The sequence below is a fragment of the Lissotriton helveticus genome, chromosome 2_1 (genome assembly GCF_964261635.1).
Source record: "Lissotriton helveticus chromosome 2_1, aLisHel1.1, whole genome shotgun sequence".
Lineage (NCBI taxonomy): Eukaryota > Metazoa > Chordata > Amphibia > Caudata > Salamandridae > Lissotriton > Lissotriton helveticus.
Window position 1 is genome coordinate 280,031,087 of NC_136059.1, and position 16,506 is coordinate 280,047,592.

At 46.7% G+C, this 16,506-nt stretch overlaps 1 protein-coding gene across 4 annotated transcripts in view; it reads right to left on the reverse strand.

Annotated features, from left to right (window-relative positions):
* Nucleotides 1-16,506, reverse strand: part of MBD2 (methyl-CpG binding domain protein 2) — a 525,750-nt gene that overhangs the window by 217,320 nt on the left and 291,924 nt on the right. For 2 of the 4 annotated variants that reach the window (XM_078674813.1, XM_078674815.1), the window contains one exon: nucleotides 5,152-6,495. The exons of 1 other annotated variant lie outside the window; for it this stretch is intronic. The gene's annotated coding sequence lies outside the window, so the exon portion shown is untranslated. Of the gene's footprint in view, nucleotides 1-5,151; nucleotides 6,496-16,506 lie in introns of those variants that run through there. One more of the 4 variants, XM_078674816.1, reaches the window with a different exon arrangement.

A 16,506-nucleotide genomic window follows, 5' to 3' on the forward strand; every position in this document is an offset into this window, starting at 1 on the left:
CCCCGGCGTCAGAATGGATCCAATGATTTTATCTTCAGCAGTACCCCCTATGCGTCATTAGGTGGCGTCGGTCAGCTCCACGTCCATCGAGGGCATCGTGGGCGCTGGGATGATGTTGCGGGACCTATATAGATGTCGCCCATGCTCGCTGACATCAGTTCTTAACACTACTTTCCACGCCAGAAGCCCAGAGCCATGAAAGACACTGACCACTGGTGCCTCAAAAACTAAGGCCCTTTAGGGAGTCCCTATCTCTACAAATCAATTTGCAGAGTGGGGAGAATGAGTGGGGCAGTAAGGAATCTACAGCATACGTCTCTACCAGATACATTGCTACTGAAGGCAAGTAACTGGTTCGTCTGATAGAGACTGTTAGTTGTAGATTCCTTAACTTAGACTAGATACCCCAAGCAATACCATTCCCAGAGAAGGGTCTGCAAACCTAGATCTAAACGAGAAAGTCAGAGGGCCGAACGAGCAATGTACCCATCCCTCCGGACTTGGCTACCCAGGCAGTAGTGTCTGGTTAAGATGTGCAAGGATGCCCACGTTGCTTCCTGACAGATGTCAAGGACTGGAACTCCACATGCTAATGCCGTGGTTGCCGCCATTGCTGTGTTGGAATGTGCACGTAACCCCACAGGGGGGTCCTTCTTTGCCAAAACATAACATATTTTGATGCAAAGGACAACCCATCTGGAGATAGTCTGTTTTTTAACAGCCCGGCTTTTCTTGGCAACCACATAGCCAATGAAGAGTTGATCACCCACCTGGAAGACTTTTGTGTGATCTAGATAAAAATGCAATGCACATTTTGGGTCCAGGTGGCGGAGTATCTCCTCCACCTTGGAGGGATGCAGGGGTGGAACAAAAGTGGGGAGGGCGATAGATTGTCCCACATGAAAAGGCGTGACAACCTTAGGAAGGAATGAAGGTTAGGTTTGAAGCACTACTTTATCCGCATAAACCGATAGAAAAGGAGGCTTAGAATATGAAGCCTGCAGCTTACTCACCCTGAGGGCAGAAGTGATGCAACAAGAAAGGGAGTTCTGAGAGTCAGCAACCTGAGGGGACAGTTATGAAGAGGCTTGAAGGAAGCACACACAAGAAAGGTGAGAACCATTGGGGTAGTACAAAGAGATGGAGGAACAGAAGAGTACGGCCCTTAAAGAATCTGTTAACAATAGGAGATTTGACTAAAGAAGGCTGATCTGGCAGCCTAAGAAAAGCAGAGATGGCTTCAATCCTTAGAGAGCCCAGAGCAGATTCCTATTGGGCCAAGGAAATAATTTACAAAAGGACCTCAAATAGAGGAGCAGAGAGGAAAGGGGGGCAAGGAGGGTGGGAGGGGGGGGGGGGTCAACAGCCCTTGATGAGCATCATGCCACAAATTTGTTCCATCTACATGCGTATACTGTTTTAGTGGAGGGACGCCTCCATTACAGTCTTCGGGCGGAAGGTCGAAAGATGTCAACTGCCACTGCTCAATCTCTACACAAGGAGATAGAGACTGGACAGGTTCGGGTGAAGAACCGTCCGCTGCTGCTGCGACAGAATATCCTCCCAAGGGGATTGATGGCCATGCTCAGAAGGTCAGGGTACCAGACTCTTCATGTCCAGTCTGGAGCTACAAGAATGACTTGAGCCGGTAACGATTCATCTTCAGCATTCTGGGCGGAAGTGGTATAGGCGGAAAGGTGTATAGGAGGCAGTAGCACCACTCAACGAAAAGCACTGCAGAGTGAGCGCCGCCTTGGAAACTCCAATGCCCAAAATTGCTGACCTTGCATGTTCTCTTTGCAGGTGAACAGATCCAACCAAGGCTCTCCCCACTGCTGAAAGAGACCATGTGCCACCTCCAGATGGAAACGCCATTTGTGATCAACTAGGCACATACGCCAGAGTTTGTCCACCGTGGCGTTCAGGGAGCCCGCCAGGTGATGAACAGCCAGGGTTATGCCCTGATGTTCCAGCAATGTCAAGAGGCGGAGAGCCTGTTGACCAAGGGTCCACGACCCCACCTCGCCCTGTTTGTTACAGTACCACATGGCGGTGGTGATGTCGGTGAAGACCAGGACCACTTTCCCCCTGAGACCCTGAGAAAGGGAAGGAATGCTTCGAGAGCCAGTCTGATTACCCGGAGCTCCAGGATAGAGGTTGAAACATCAGTATCATAGCTCGAATATCCCAGACTCGCTGCTCTGGAGGATAAGCCCGAAACTGCACTGTGTCCAGAACTGCCTCAATGAAATGGAGCATCTGAGAGGGAGTTAGGTGTGACTTCGGCACTTTGATAGTGAACCCCAGTGAATGCAGGAGATCTGCCATAGTCTAGATGTGGGAGACAACAGCCTGGGGCAAGCCTGTCTTCAACTGGCAGTCGTTGAGATAGGGGAATACTGGAACCCTGACCCGCGCAGATGAGCTGCAACCACTGCCATCTGCCATGGGGCAGTGGTAAGGCTAAAGGGGAGCATGGTGAACTGAAAGTGTCCATGGCCCACCGTGAAACCAAAGGGAAAGTCTGTGGGCCGACAGGATGGGGATATGAAAATAAGCATTCTGCAAGTCTAACGCCACCAGCCAGTCTCCTGCGTCGTGCAGACAGAACTTGGGCTAGGGTGAGCATTTTGAACTTCTCCTTCCCGAGGAAGAAATTGAGGGCCTGGAGGTCTAAGATAGAAAACAGGCCTTTGTCCTTCTTGGGTAGAAGAAAGTTTCCTGGAACAACAACTACGACCTAACTCTGGCACAGGCACCCTCTCTATAGCTCCCTTGGCCAAGAGAGCCAATACTTCCTAAAGGAGAACTGCCAAATGATTCTCAATCATGTGATCAAAAGAAGGTGGCATGGAGGGAGAGGTAGTCTTGAAGGGGAGGGAGTAGCTCCTTCGGACTATTTGCAGCACCCACCTGTCAGACGTGATGGATTGCCAGTGGAGGAGGTGATGGCGGATCCTGCCTCCAACTGGCTGTTAATGGGCCTGAAACATCAGACTAGGTACGTTTGGAGGCTGCAGCAAGGGGAGAAAAGGGTGGACTGGCCCATCCGTTGTCTCTCTGATTCTGGGTCCCACATCTGTGGCCACGCAGAGGCTTTACAGTTTGTGTATCTCTGTTGTTTGGCTGGACAGCAAGTGGATGGGCACCCCTTCCGTAGCCACAAAAGGCAGACTGAGGTGGATGTGAGGTAGTCACGAGGCCCACGAATCTGGCCATAGCTCGAGAATCTTTGAAGCGCTCAAGCACAGAGTTTGCCTTGTTGCCAAAAAGGCGATTGCCATCAAAGGGCATGTCTATCAAGGAAGACTGGCATCCCCAGCGAAGCTAAAGGCCCTCAACCAAGCGTAGCGTCTAACTGCTACCGACGTGGTAATCATTCTGGCTAGTGAGCCGGTGGTATCCAGTCCACATCTGCAACTGCTTGAGAGAGAGCGGTCAGGCCCTCCTCAGGTACTGAGGTAGCACCTGAATGACCGCATCCCAGATACTTTGGGAGTATCGGCCCAAGAGGCATGCAGTATTTACCTGCCACAACACCAAGCTGGAGGAAGAGAACATCATCTTCTAATATAGCCCAGTTTCCGGAATTCCCTATCTGGGGCAGCTTAAGGGAATGCGCCTTTTGATGAAGAGGCTTGGACTACCAACCTCTCAAGGGTGGGGTATTGGATCACGAACGCTGGGTCACCCTGGCGGTGGCAGGAGGCAATCATCCTATCCACTGGAGTCCCTGTGATGGGCTTGGATAAAGGGCCCAGAATGACGTCCGTGAGGGCTTCATTGAATGGCAAAAGGGGTACAGAAGAGAAAGGAGCAGGGTGAAGCATCTGTTAGAAGGTTAGACCTGACTGCCACGGTAGGGGGGGGTCGAGGAACTTGGTTGCCCTTTTAACCACAACAGCATAGGAAGCATAGGAAGCTCCCTCTTCCGTAGCCACGGTAGGGGGAGAAAGCAAGCCAGTGTCAGGGGAAGTGTCCAGACCACTGGCATCACCCAGGTCCATTCACAAGTCTATTTCCTCAAGCTGGTCAGTTAAAGGGACCAGCAGCACCTCCCAGTCCTCTTCCTTACCTTCTGTCCCAAAAGGAACACCAGGAATAAACACAGGAACTAAAGTCCCTTCCGGCATCAATCGACGTTGATCAGGGGCCGTGTCCACTTCAGGGATTAGGATGGGGTCGACACCGAGCGGGGCACGTTCAGGTGTCTCTTCGTCGGAATCAGCTCAGGGAAGGTCAAGTGAGATCGCATGGCGCGATCCAGATCTGGATCCACAGGGACCTTCCAGAGCCGGGGCCCAAGCCACCGGCATCGTAGTCCCAGGACCCCCCAAATGTGAGATACAGGGCCTCAAAGACCTGCCGGATCTGGGAAGGAGACGGAGCCTTTGGGCAACAATACCTGGGATCCCATATCGGCCGACCGACTGGAAAAAGTAAAAGAACACTGCTGCTTCTTAAACTTCTTCTAAAACTTATTCTTGTGCTTCCCTTACTTAGCCAAAGATCTCCCCGAAGACTTAAAGTGCAAGGAGTGTGGCCTGCATGTCCGTTCAAGACCTTCCCCTCAAACGAGAACAGGAGCAACGCCTACCAGCAGCTTTAGAGTTCGCTCCCGCAAAGCCTTTGGGTTCCTAGCCTGGCACAGGAGCACAACTTCGGGTCATGGTCACACTCCAGACACCAAAGGCACAAGGGGTGCGGATCAGTCGCCAACATCATCCGGTGGCAGGAACCGCAGGGCTTAAGGCAGGTCCTTCACTCGGACATCCTTGACTCACCAGGAGTCTACGACTTGAATAAAGACGTTGCCAAAAATTTAGTCAAAAAGTGCCTAGGGGTAGCTCTCAGATATGTGCCAGCTGGCAAGGAAAAAGAAATAACGGACATCAGCATACATAGGTGGCGTCTATGTAGGGTCTGCGATGCCAACGACAGACGCGGAGCTGACCGACACCACCTAACGATGTGCAGGGGTACTGCTTGAGAAAATACCTCTCGATCCAGACTGACACCTAGGGGAATTCTAAGGTAAGGAATCTACAACTAACAGTCTCTATCAGATTAAAGTTTTTAAGATGCAGGACTCAATAACACAAAGGTGTGCTAAAATGGTTTGAGCTCTACTTTCATAAAAATAATGACACATTTTGCCAAAGTATATGTTTTTAATCAACAGTATTCATTACATTGTAAACCTTTTTAGACAATACAAAATCATCAACAAACCAGGTTTGTATTTTTAAATACAAGATTGCACTGTACATTCACTATACACACTTTGAGCTTCGTGAAGCTCATTGTGAAGTTCAGTTGCTATCTTCACATGAATGGCTTGTTAAGAACCCACTGCCTTGCTATGGTTGAGAAGACACCACTTGTTGCATATTACAAATTATGTGCCAATAACAGTTTCTAAATCAATCAATACCATGAAATAAAAAGAAAATCTGCAGAACCATGGCCAGCAGGATTAAGTCTGAATTCTGCACTGGATACATGTAAACCGGCACACAGTATCAAAACATAACTTTTGGAATTGTAAATCACGATCAATAATGAGGTGCAGGGAGGGCAGCAGTAGTGACCGCACCTTACACAAATTACTGATTTTGCTAGAGGACAACAAAGGTACAAACAAGAGTTGTTGACATGTCCATAAATTCATGTTAAGAATGCAACTGCTAACTATGAAGAAATTGACAGACATCTTCTCAACAAAGTCATATATTTTAAACATATTTGTGCCTAAAAGGAAAAAGGCCAAAGTGGCTAAGTCCTCTCCTTAAAGACTGATAAGTGCATTGGCTTCAGTGTTCATCACTTTCTAATGCGGTGCTTACAAAACCCTGGGTACGATTACACTTTATTCTAAAGTGACAAACTCCTTAGCTGTTTAAATAAAGAGCTGCCTTAGATAAGCATAATAAACATCCAGTATACATTTCCATGATTATCAATAACACATTATTCTAAGCGGAATTTTGATTTCAATGTCATCTGCTGACAAAACAGTCTTTATCCACTCTCCAAATGTAAATGGATATTTGCAGTGATAATGCAAGAAAGTACATATGTCTCATTAAGAGATACAAACATCTGCTTAAATAAACAAGTTAGTATGCTTATATTAGTCAAGCAAATTTCCCCAAACATTCGGATAAAAGCTACAATGGAAGGGAAGACTGCATAAATTATCGGAGTAAAGAGACCTGTACTGCATTGCCACCTGGCATCAGTTTTAATTTAAAGTATTGCTTAATATTCAGTTTTAAAAGAGGCAGTTTGTGTAGGAACAACAAAAGTATTGTTTATTTAAAAAATAATATTAATAACAGATATGTACATCAGAAAATATGAGCCTAGGAAGGCATTGGCTTATCCCTATAAAAAGCTATATAAATGTGCATGAGTTGTATTTCCTCGCAGGCAAAGTCCAATGGACAATTGTCTTCAGCTGGGAATCCCTGGTGCAAAAGTAATTTGAAGTACCTGTAAAGAATAACATGCTGGTATTAGTAAATTATAGATGGCTATAACAGAATGTAAACTGTGGTACCCGAGCAGAACATGCAATTAATAAAGGGATTACAAAAATATGTACACACCATGTTCTTCTGTAATGATATTTTGTTATTATGATGATCTCCTCATTTCATGAAGACAAAAGGCCTTCTTCCATTAGTCAATCACAGTAAAACCTTGTGATCATGATTTTTAACAGCTGTAGCAGTCTACGATATACTTAGGGCATAGCGCTGGATTTATGTCATGGGAAGGTTAGAATTCATGCTTGTTCTCAGTATTTTGGACTGATGTCTTAGCAAAGCGGAGATGTGCATATTGCCACCACCACAAGACTTATTTTTTGGCTTTTCCTCATTCACTATTTCTCTGATCCCTTTGTAAATACAAATTTTGTAAAGAACTATTATCCAACCATGATGGATTATGTACTGGTTATAGCACGACCTCTTCTGCTCTTCCTAGGGACGCAGGAGATGTTCCCGGTTTACATGCAGGATTGAACTGGGAGTCCATGACATCCAACAAAAATAGAGTGCTCCATGATGCTCAAGGACCTGTTGAACCTGCTTCCTTTGCTGGCTAGAAGAGAGGCTCTTGTAGTTCTTGGATCACTCGCATGATTTTCATTTCAGTGTGCTGGCAGAGTGGTCCAGATGGTTTAAGTGATTGATTAAGCCATGCAAGTCTGTAACTAATTACCTGGACCCTGTAAAGGTGTGGCAGCAAACAGAAGAAAGTTTCCTCGGAGCCCAAGTTAATTTTTCCTTATGACAACTAAGTGTCTGTAGGAAGCTGGCCATGTACATGATATACCACTAGGTGGTTACACCATGCAGAGAGTAGAGAGTTTCCTTTAGAAGTGTACAGGGCTCAACGCAAAACCAAAGTGCTATATTTGTGGTAGAGTAGGCGAGCAGCCTTAGACCTAACACAGAGGAGTGTAAGACATTTGCTGTGCAGACAATGACCAATAAATGACATGACTCAAAAAGGAGCTCCACAGCAATTTTATTTTAAAAAAAGCCTTGCTCAAGATTTATTTTAAGACCAAGATCTATGAAAAATGGCAAGTACGTTTTTATATAGAAATTCTTTTCAGTTTCAAAAGTGGACAGTGCAATTTTCAGTCTTTGGAATGTTAACCTATGGGAGAAAACAACAATGCACTGTTGCAGGTAAGTATATAATTTACAGTTCCAGTGTTCAGGTTGCAGGGTCAGTAGAGGGCGAGGTTCAGGTAATAACCAACACAGCACGAACACTGCACCACCAGTGCAGAAGTCAAAGTTTAAGATCGGACCCAATGGAGACAGGAGTGCATGAAGAGACATTGCTCGCAGATAGGTTGGGGTATCGACAAGCACAGGGAGCACAAAGCCGCACCAAAACACATCACCAGCGGCACAGGAGCGCCTGGGTGCAAATTGCGTTGGGCACCCAATGCAAATTAATGGAGGAACTTGGATTTGAAAACAGGCTGCAGGCGATTAACTGGAGGCTACACATAGAGATCCAACAACAGCAGAGGTAAGTCGGGATGCTGTAGGTCGTAGTGACCGCGTCGGACGAGCTCCTTAAGGGCCAGGGACTTGGGGTGCAGGGGTCCTTTTAAACGATCTTGATAATAAAGCAACACAGAAACAATGCCTATTGGAGTCAATATTTTCTCCCTTGTTTACACCAAGTGAACGTTATATAACAAAGTTCTTATTACTTAAAACACCAAAAGGAAACAGAAGTAAAAACTAACGCAAGCAATGCTGGCCCTGTGCATGGAGGTTAACTTGACAGAAAACTAACATTTGAGTATTTTCAGAAGCTCATTGTGTATGCCATCAATGTTTTGTTCAGGCCTCAGTAGGTGCACAAGCTTTATCAAAACTATATGAAACCATCTTTTGTCCAGCTACACTTCACTGTCAATTCAAGTCAATGGGGACTCACCATACCCTTCTCCACAGTCAGCAGTCAGCGGTCAGCACGGTCAGCGCGGCACAAGCCCTAGCCTGCGAGCAGACTCGAACAGACCAGAGACAAGAGACTGTAAGAGCGGAAGCCCGCTCCCGCCTGCATACCGGAGCCGAAAACAAGGAGACGAACAGTCGAAGGGCATCCCCTGCGGCGGCAGAGAGAGGGGTCCGCCCTGCCGGTCCTCTCGGCCCCCTCAGTCTCAGCCCCCTCAGTCTCGGGCTCCGAGGATCGACCGCTCGACAGGACACCGACAGGACACCGAAGGGGAAAGCGTCGAGGCATCGAGGCGGAGAGAGCAGCGAGGGTGAAGGCGAAGGCAGGGGAGGAGCGGTGAGCCACGGCATCTACCCCAAGGCTCTACCTGTAGAGGAAAGGAAAGGATCGCACCGCCGAACACAGGAGAGCTCGGGAGGAGTCAGGTCAGGTCAGTGATCGGCATCCACAGCTAGGTAAAGAAAGGCCACATTGCATTGCTTTACTTTGCTTTACTTTGAGGTGGTTATTTCACACACGCCTGAACTTTGACAATGCCCGACTTGCCAGTGCCTGAGACTGCAGCACGCCGCCTATAGAGTGCAGAGGCAATAGGTGGCGCTTTAGAGGAAAAGGACACAAGCAGCACCAGGGGGAAGGGGGGACACCCAACTCCCAGGCACCGAGGCAGCAGGAAGGAAAAAGGAGAATCCAGAAGGGGGCGCTGGCACTTCAATCCAACAATCCCTGATTCCATCTGCGCCAGGCCTGCTTCACCTCGCACTCAACCTCCCAACATGAGATCGGGCAGAGTTCGAACAGAGCCGATCAAATACAAAAGACGTCAACAGAAACGCAGAAATATGAGTGAAGGATCTAGTGACCCTTTCGATGAGGATCCAACAGATGGGCTAGATTCGAGAGGTTCTCCCCCTCCCCCCCCCTCCCCCCAACAAGATCCCAAAAAAACGCCTTGGCCTCACACACGCCAAGATCACAGATTTTTTAATTCCCTCTTCGCCCTCCCTACCGTCGACATTTTCTGCATCCTCAACGCTCCAGACTTCCTCATTGCAGCAAGCACAGACATCCAAGCTCACCACCAGCAACAAAAGACTCTCTCAGGCAGTTGACATCACAACGACAGTCCTGCAGTCACAGAGCAACTCTCCAAAAGACAACAGCCATAACATATGGTCTACCCCTACCCCAAAAAAAACGACTGACAAAGTAACAGCCCAAATCAATAGAGAACCGTCAAACAACCGTAACGCCCAAAGGTACAGGCACACAGACACATCAGTCTCACCAGAGGAAAAACCCACAAACCTGTCAGTAAAGCAGGGCTCAACAAACCAGGGTCCTTCATTTAGTATCACGGCCCCCGCCCTAGGGGCCGTCCCTCCTACATCCACAGCAACGGCCAACAGTGACTTGTGGGACAGGGGTATCACAAGCACAGATTCTTCAGAAAGGTCAGAGGGAGCACCATCGACTGGCTACGTCCATACAAACTTGGGAAATCACAGGACACAGGATAGCCCAACAACTCGCACTAAGGAGCCAACCAAGTTTGACAAAACACCAACATCCCTAGCAGGCCTCGGATCATCGCCAGCTCTTGACAACCCTAGTGAGACCAGCCAAGTATCTTGCAGTGAGGTGACAGCAAAACCTCCAAAAAGTCCACTAAGAGATGTCTATCTCCATCATGCCATCATCTCACAAAACACAGCATATTCTCTAAAAGGAACATTAGGAGAGGTCCATCTCCATCACCCCATCATTTCACAAAATACAGAATTTTCATCAAAAGGAACAGAGGCCCAGAACCTAACATACAAATCAGCACCAACACCGGGACCAGGCCCGGAAAGGATCTCATTAGATTCCGATCGGAACAAATCAGAGGTAAAAGCTTGCTACAGTCCTCAAACCAGCAATAACCATTCAGACCTTTTCACCCCACAACAGGCTCCATTATGGCCTCCATTCATAAGCATCATGGAAACCATTTCGACAGCGCTACTACAACACTCAGCAAAATTAGAGTTACAGGTCGAACTGTTGCAACTCCTGGCTTCCTATGTAGCAGGAATAGACAGGAAAATTAACGAGTTTAACTCCCTTATCGAACGGGTGCAGAAAGACCCGCACACAAGGTTCCATGAATGCCAGTGCCTTGAAACAACGGTTCATCTTGCAGCACTGCCAAATATATTATCAGACATTTTGTCAGAGGTTAGAAAAAACACGAATAAGCCCCACACAATGCGTGAAGATACAGGTGCAGGAAACGTCCTCCACCCCCCGACAAGTGCCATCAGCAGGGATACCCCAGCTAGCGAGGACTTAACTGCGGTCCAAACGGGAGGAAGCACCCAAGCTATCTCCGCAATCATTGGCGGGGATACTTCAAAAAGTGAAAAAAAAATCAGAGGATCTATCGGGAGAAACCATCACAGTCACCATCGCACACACCGAGACAGCAACTTTTAAAAACTCCCAAGCTTACTCAACTGGCACTGACGATTCGGCCAATCAAGGCAGCCAAAACCTAGGGCCTCAAACAAACGAGCAACCAAAACAATCTAACCCCCTAACAAAACGCGAGCGAAAACGCTTGAGGAAAGCCAGACAAAACAAACAACAAGGAAAAAAAGGAGCAACATTACTGAAAAGGCACCACCACCAAGAGACCCTATTGGTCAACAACACAATTCAAAACTACTCAACAGAACTAATAGAGAATGGAAATAAGGGCAGAGAATCAATGTCCAATGCAGAGGACGACCAAGGAGCATTATGTCTGCACCCTTCCCCACAAACCCCGCCTCAGTCAATAACCCAAAATAAAATCCAAAGTAATCATAACGTTTCTCATCAAGTGCAAGAAAAGATAAAAACGGATCGGGTGGTTGGCCCCTTTCCGCAAACAGAACAAAAAACCATCACACACTATTTTACAAAGATGATCACGTTACAAAAAGAAAATCCTTGGGATAAAGGGTCGAAACAAAGCACCCCAACAGAAGGAGCAGAGAAATCAAGTCCCTTCCAACTAGGATCTGAGAACGAACCAGTAGCTCACACAAATATTCTATATCAGGGCTATCGAGAGCACACCCAAAAAAACAGCCAAATCAGGCGGGTGGGGCCAAAAGAAGATTCAGAGGTACCATATCCAGCTGAAGCACTTGCTCACGAACTTATCCCACACTACAGCTCCAGGGGTAAGCATGACATTCTTAACCGGAGCGCCATTTTAAAACTCATTAATTCAATTGAAACATTGAAACACCTGAAGACCATCCACATCGAAAGCATTGAATTCAAAATAATCCCGAACGCAAACGGAAGAGAGATGACAGTGGTAACTTGGAATGATCATCTGAAGGCCAAAGAATTCTGGCAACAGAGGGAAGTGTTTGCAAAATGGGGAATCGAGATCAGACCGGTCGAAATTGAAAGATACCCGGGCCCGTTATCCACGTTGGCAGACGCAAGCCCAGAGTTTAATAGTGGAATACTCCGGGGCGCGGCATGCCGTTCGGACAGCAGCAAGGGAGGATGGTCCAACTTACGGATCATCCAACAAGGAGGGACGGGAGTCGTCAGACAGGTGCGGAAAGTCCTAGCTCCAATGGCAACCCCAGTGGACATCAAGAGGGAGGAAGCATGAAAGCCGAACCTGAAGGTATGCTCTTGGAATATAAATGGACTGGCAGGCAAAACAAATGACTCTGAACTTATAGCATTCCTCAAACAATTCGACATCATATTACTCCAAGAGACTTGGTCAATTGCATCGGACCACATAACTGGCTTTAAAGAAATACAACACGCCATCAAAAGAGGTCTAACCGGCAGGGCAGCGGGAGGCCTATCGATTTATCTAAACACCAGCATCCCATGGTCTGTTGAGCCAATTGAGTCAGGTCAATCATGGATTCAATGCATCAAAATCATGCTCCCGACTGACACCAGTTCAGGACAACAAGTTACCACAGAGTGTGGCTCACTGGTTATATGCAATATCTATATTCATCCGGCAACAAAGAACAAATTACAGAAAATTCTGTCCCTAAAAGCATTTCACAAATCCTTGCAAGCCACCTACCAACAGGCTGGCTTGGTGGTTTCTGGCGACTTAAACATGTTTCTACTAGAAAGAGACCCCGTTCATGACATCCAACGTACAAAGCGGCACGGGAAAAGAATACCACCTACAATAACAAACCATCGGAAAAAAGACAAACATGGCCAGATGTGCGCCCAAATGTTGGCCGATATCGGACTGATCACTTTGAATGGCCGTTTCTTGCAGGATCAGCCGGCATCCTCGACTAGAATTGTCAAAAAGGCCCAATCAATTCTGGACTACACCATGGTGGACTTTGAAGTATTCCAAATAGTAGATACCTACAGAATAATCCACAAACTGGAGAGCGATCACAGTCTACAAGCAATAGAGCTCAGATTGCAACACTCCAAGGCCCCAGCAACAAAAGACCTGATGACAACTCCGACCCTTTATAATCTTAAGCGATTAGCATGGAATGGAAAGAACGCGGATGAAATCATGGTTCATGTGAAACTAATGTCGGCAGAAGACGAGGCAACAAACCCATTTGCACATCAAGAAAACTGGGAAAAAATGACTGCACTCCTAACCGACAAATTTGGTCAACAAAAACAAACTAACAAAAGAAAACCCTGTCAGTCACAACAAGCTCACTCGGGTGCAATAGGAAAAAAAAAAAGGTTATTCAATCAGGAACTTAGAAAACTCAAAGGAAAAGACCCCAAGAATGGTGACCACATCAGGCAGCAAATACATAATCTAAGGCAAATATACAAAAAAGAAGTATGGACTCACAGGAAGACTGGATACACCATCTAGAGCAGTCTCAAACGACCGACGCGAAAGTAAGGAAGGAACACCCTCTCATCATCCAACTGACAGAAAAGCACGAAGACCAAACCTTTGAAGGAACCTGGATAACGAAATGCCAAGTCCAAACGGTCCTGAATAAACTGAGGCCAAAAGGTGCCCCAGGCCCGAATGGCTTGCCAAATGGGCTCTTCAAACAAGATCACTCGTTCTGGGCAGAATATCTCTCCCCATTGTATAATCATGCATTCCAATCAGGAAGCATTCCCTCCTCATGGAGAGGGAGTATTTTGCACCCAATTTTCAAAGCAGGAGCGCGCACAGAACCCGCGAATTACAGACTGATCGCGCTCATTGATGTAGAGGCCAAGGTATACGCATCAAATCTCCTGATTGCACTGGAAGACTGGATCAGCTGCAACAACATCCTTCCAATCACCCAAACAGGGTTCAGGCCCGGAACCAATACGCTATGCAATCTGACAGCACTCAACCTTCTTGTCGAGAGAGCAAAAGCCAATTCAACAAAACTGTACACCTGTTTTGTTGACCTAAAAGCGGCGTTCGATACAGTGCCAAGGGAGATACTATGGGAAAAGATGGCCAACTGGGGCACCCCCCCGAAGTTGTTACGCGCCATCATAAATCTATACTCATCCACCTGGGTCAAGATAAAACTCGGTAATGGGGACAGGACAACATCAAAAATCCCCACCCGAATTGGGCTCAAGCAGGGATGCGTTTTAGCCCCCACCCTCTTTAACATCTTCACTGCGGACCTTGACAAGAGTATCTCAGAGATTCAAAGCGATCCACCAAAACTAGCCCAACACAAAATAAGGTGTATGCAGTACGCCGACGATATTGTCTTGTGCAGCCAGACCCCGCTGGGTCTCCAACGCGCCATAACTAAGTTGCACAAATACACCTGCACGCATGGGCTGCAATTCAACTATAAAAAAACAAAAGTGGTTTGCTTCGTGTCTCACCAAGGGCAGCAAACATTCAGATGGCACATCGCGGGAAATAACATAGAGCAATGTCTCACCTATAAGTATCTGGGAGTACTTGTTGATTCAAGATGGTCACTAAAAGAACACACTTTGTACAGAAAATCTCAGGCAATCAAATTGCGGTTTGCCCTAAACACACTAAAAACAAAACTAATATGTCCATCTAACGAATACTTGCTGAAAGTGATCGCTGCCAAATTTTTACCCTCCCTCACGTATGGCTCCGACCTATACAGAGGCAAAGATGCGAATTTCCTGAATCTCCAACAGTCCGCGCTGATCAAATATCTCTACCAAATTCCGAAGTTTGCATCACAGGCGCAGGTACGCCTGGAATTCGGATTACTTAACCAGATTCACGCAAGACAAGCCGCCTTAATAAAAACGTGCTGGAAACTAAGAGCAGCACAAGCGGATACACTGATGGGTCACTGTTGGACCGAAATCAACAATCAAACCAAAGGAAAAAAGGCATGGAAAAAAACACTGGAAGTAGCGTTGGAAAACCTTGACATGCAACAGACGTAGAACAATGAACACACCTTCGCGGCCTTTAAAAAAGCGGCCAATGGTGCGGCGAAACATAAATCCAGGATCGCTGACAAAGCAATATTGGCCAAGAAAAAACACGGATGGATGGTACTGGCCACGTACGACAGAAGCATTCCTCAACCGTACCTAGTCAATTACATAACACCATCAACGCAACAAATGCTGTTACGTCTGCGGCTGGGAACCTATTCCACAAAAGACCAGATCCCGGCATGGCGGCAAACTTGGCCAACATCATTGTGCAGACTTTGTGGTCTGGCTGAAGAATCCCTGATCCACGTCTTGTGCATCTGTCCCGCTCTGAGCAACCTGAGACGGTATTATCTCCTCCAAATATTCTGCCTTTTCCACATTAGAACTTGTCGGTCGGCAGTCGTGCTAGTACTGAACAGCGAACAGCTGCAGACAGCCTGCAGGGCCACCCGTTTTTTTCAGAAAGTGAGCCTCCTATTGATGAAAAACGAAAAAGAAGCAATCAATGGGATAAAATACAAAGTCTCACTGAAAGAAAAGTCTTTGAAGCCAGATAATGAAAGATAGACTTTTTTTACTCTGAAATGGTCACATGTCAGCAGATGTATTCTTAATCATTTTATTAGAATAAGTTCTTTGAAATTCTCTCTTTTTGTAAAGGTTTTTATTAACCATATACAATAAAATTTTACTTACTTACTTACTCAAGTCAATTTGTTTTGGATCTTGTCCTAAAAGAGTTAGACCCAGGTATTATTCAGACTACGCTCATTCTTTGTCTCCGATCCTGAATGGATACATAGAGAATACAGCTCATGTTCAGTCACCGGAAACATATGGACATGAGTAAAGATGAACTAGGGGAGAGTTATCCAAAGACACATCATTGTAAAATGTGTTTGATTACCTATAACTGGTGCCTTTCTTTACCACACGCATGTAAATGTAAATATCCAGTATTTGTAAAGCGCGAACAATTACCCGAAGGTGTCAAGGCGCTGGGGGCCGTCGGGAAGATTAAGCGAGCTATTGCCCAGAGTCACATGGTGCTGGGCAGACCGCTGCCGCCGGGGATCGAACAGTGATTCCCAGCGTCCAGCGTCAGTCGCCCTGGCCGCTGTGCCACACCTCTTCCACACTTCCGCATGTGTTGTGCTCGGATCATATGAAGTATACGCAGAGAACGTGTCCCATGCAAGGACAAACTGCATGCAGAACACAATGGCTCTTATTGCCTACAGGACAGAGCCGTTCAGCCTACACACCTCCAACAAGTCTCTGGAGAAGCCACTGATGCAGCTCTTTAGCTACCGTAGCCTTGCAGCTTAAATTCAGTGCAGAGTCCACGAGAGTTGCCTAGGCCTGTTTTATCATTATGTCTCCTTCTAAATCTGCTAGGCAACAGGTTACCTCAACAAGTGTCTCCCTTGTGGGAAGCCAAATCCTAATTCTATGGCATTCACTTTTGTGCTCTGCTGAGAACTGTCTCAACAACAGATTTTTGACCTTCTCCCTGGGAATTAATTTTTTTTTACCAGTTGGTGCCTGTCCAATTCATTTGGCTAGCGTGTTCATTGGCCTTGGCTCCTCATTAATGCC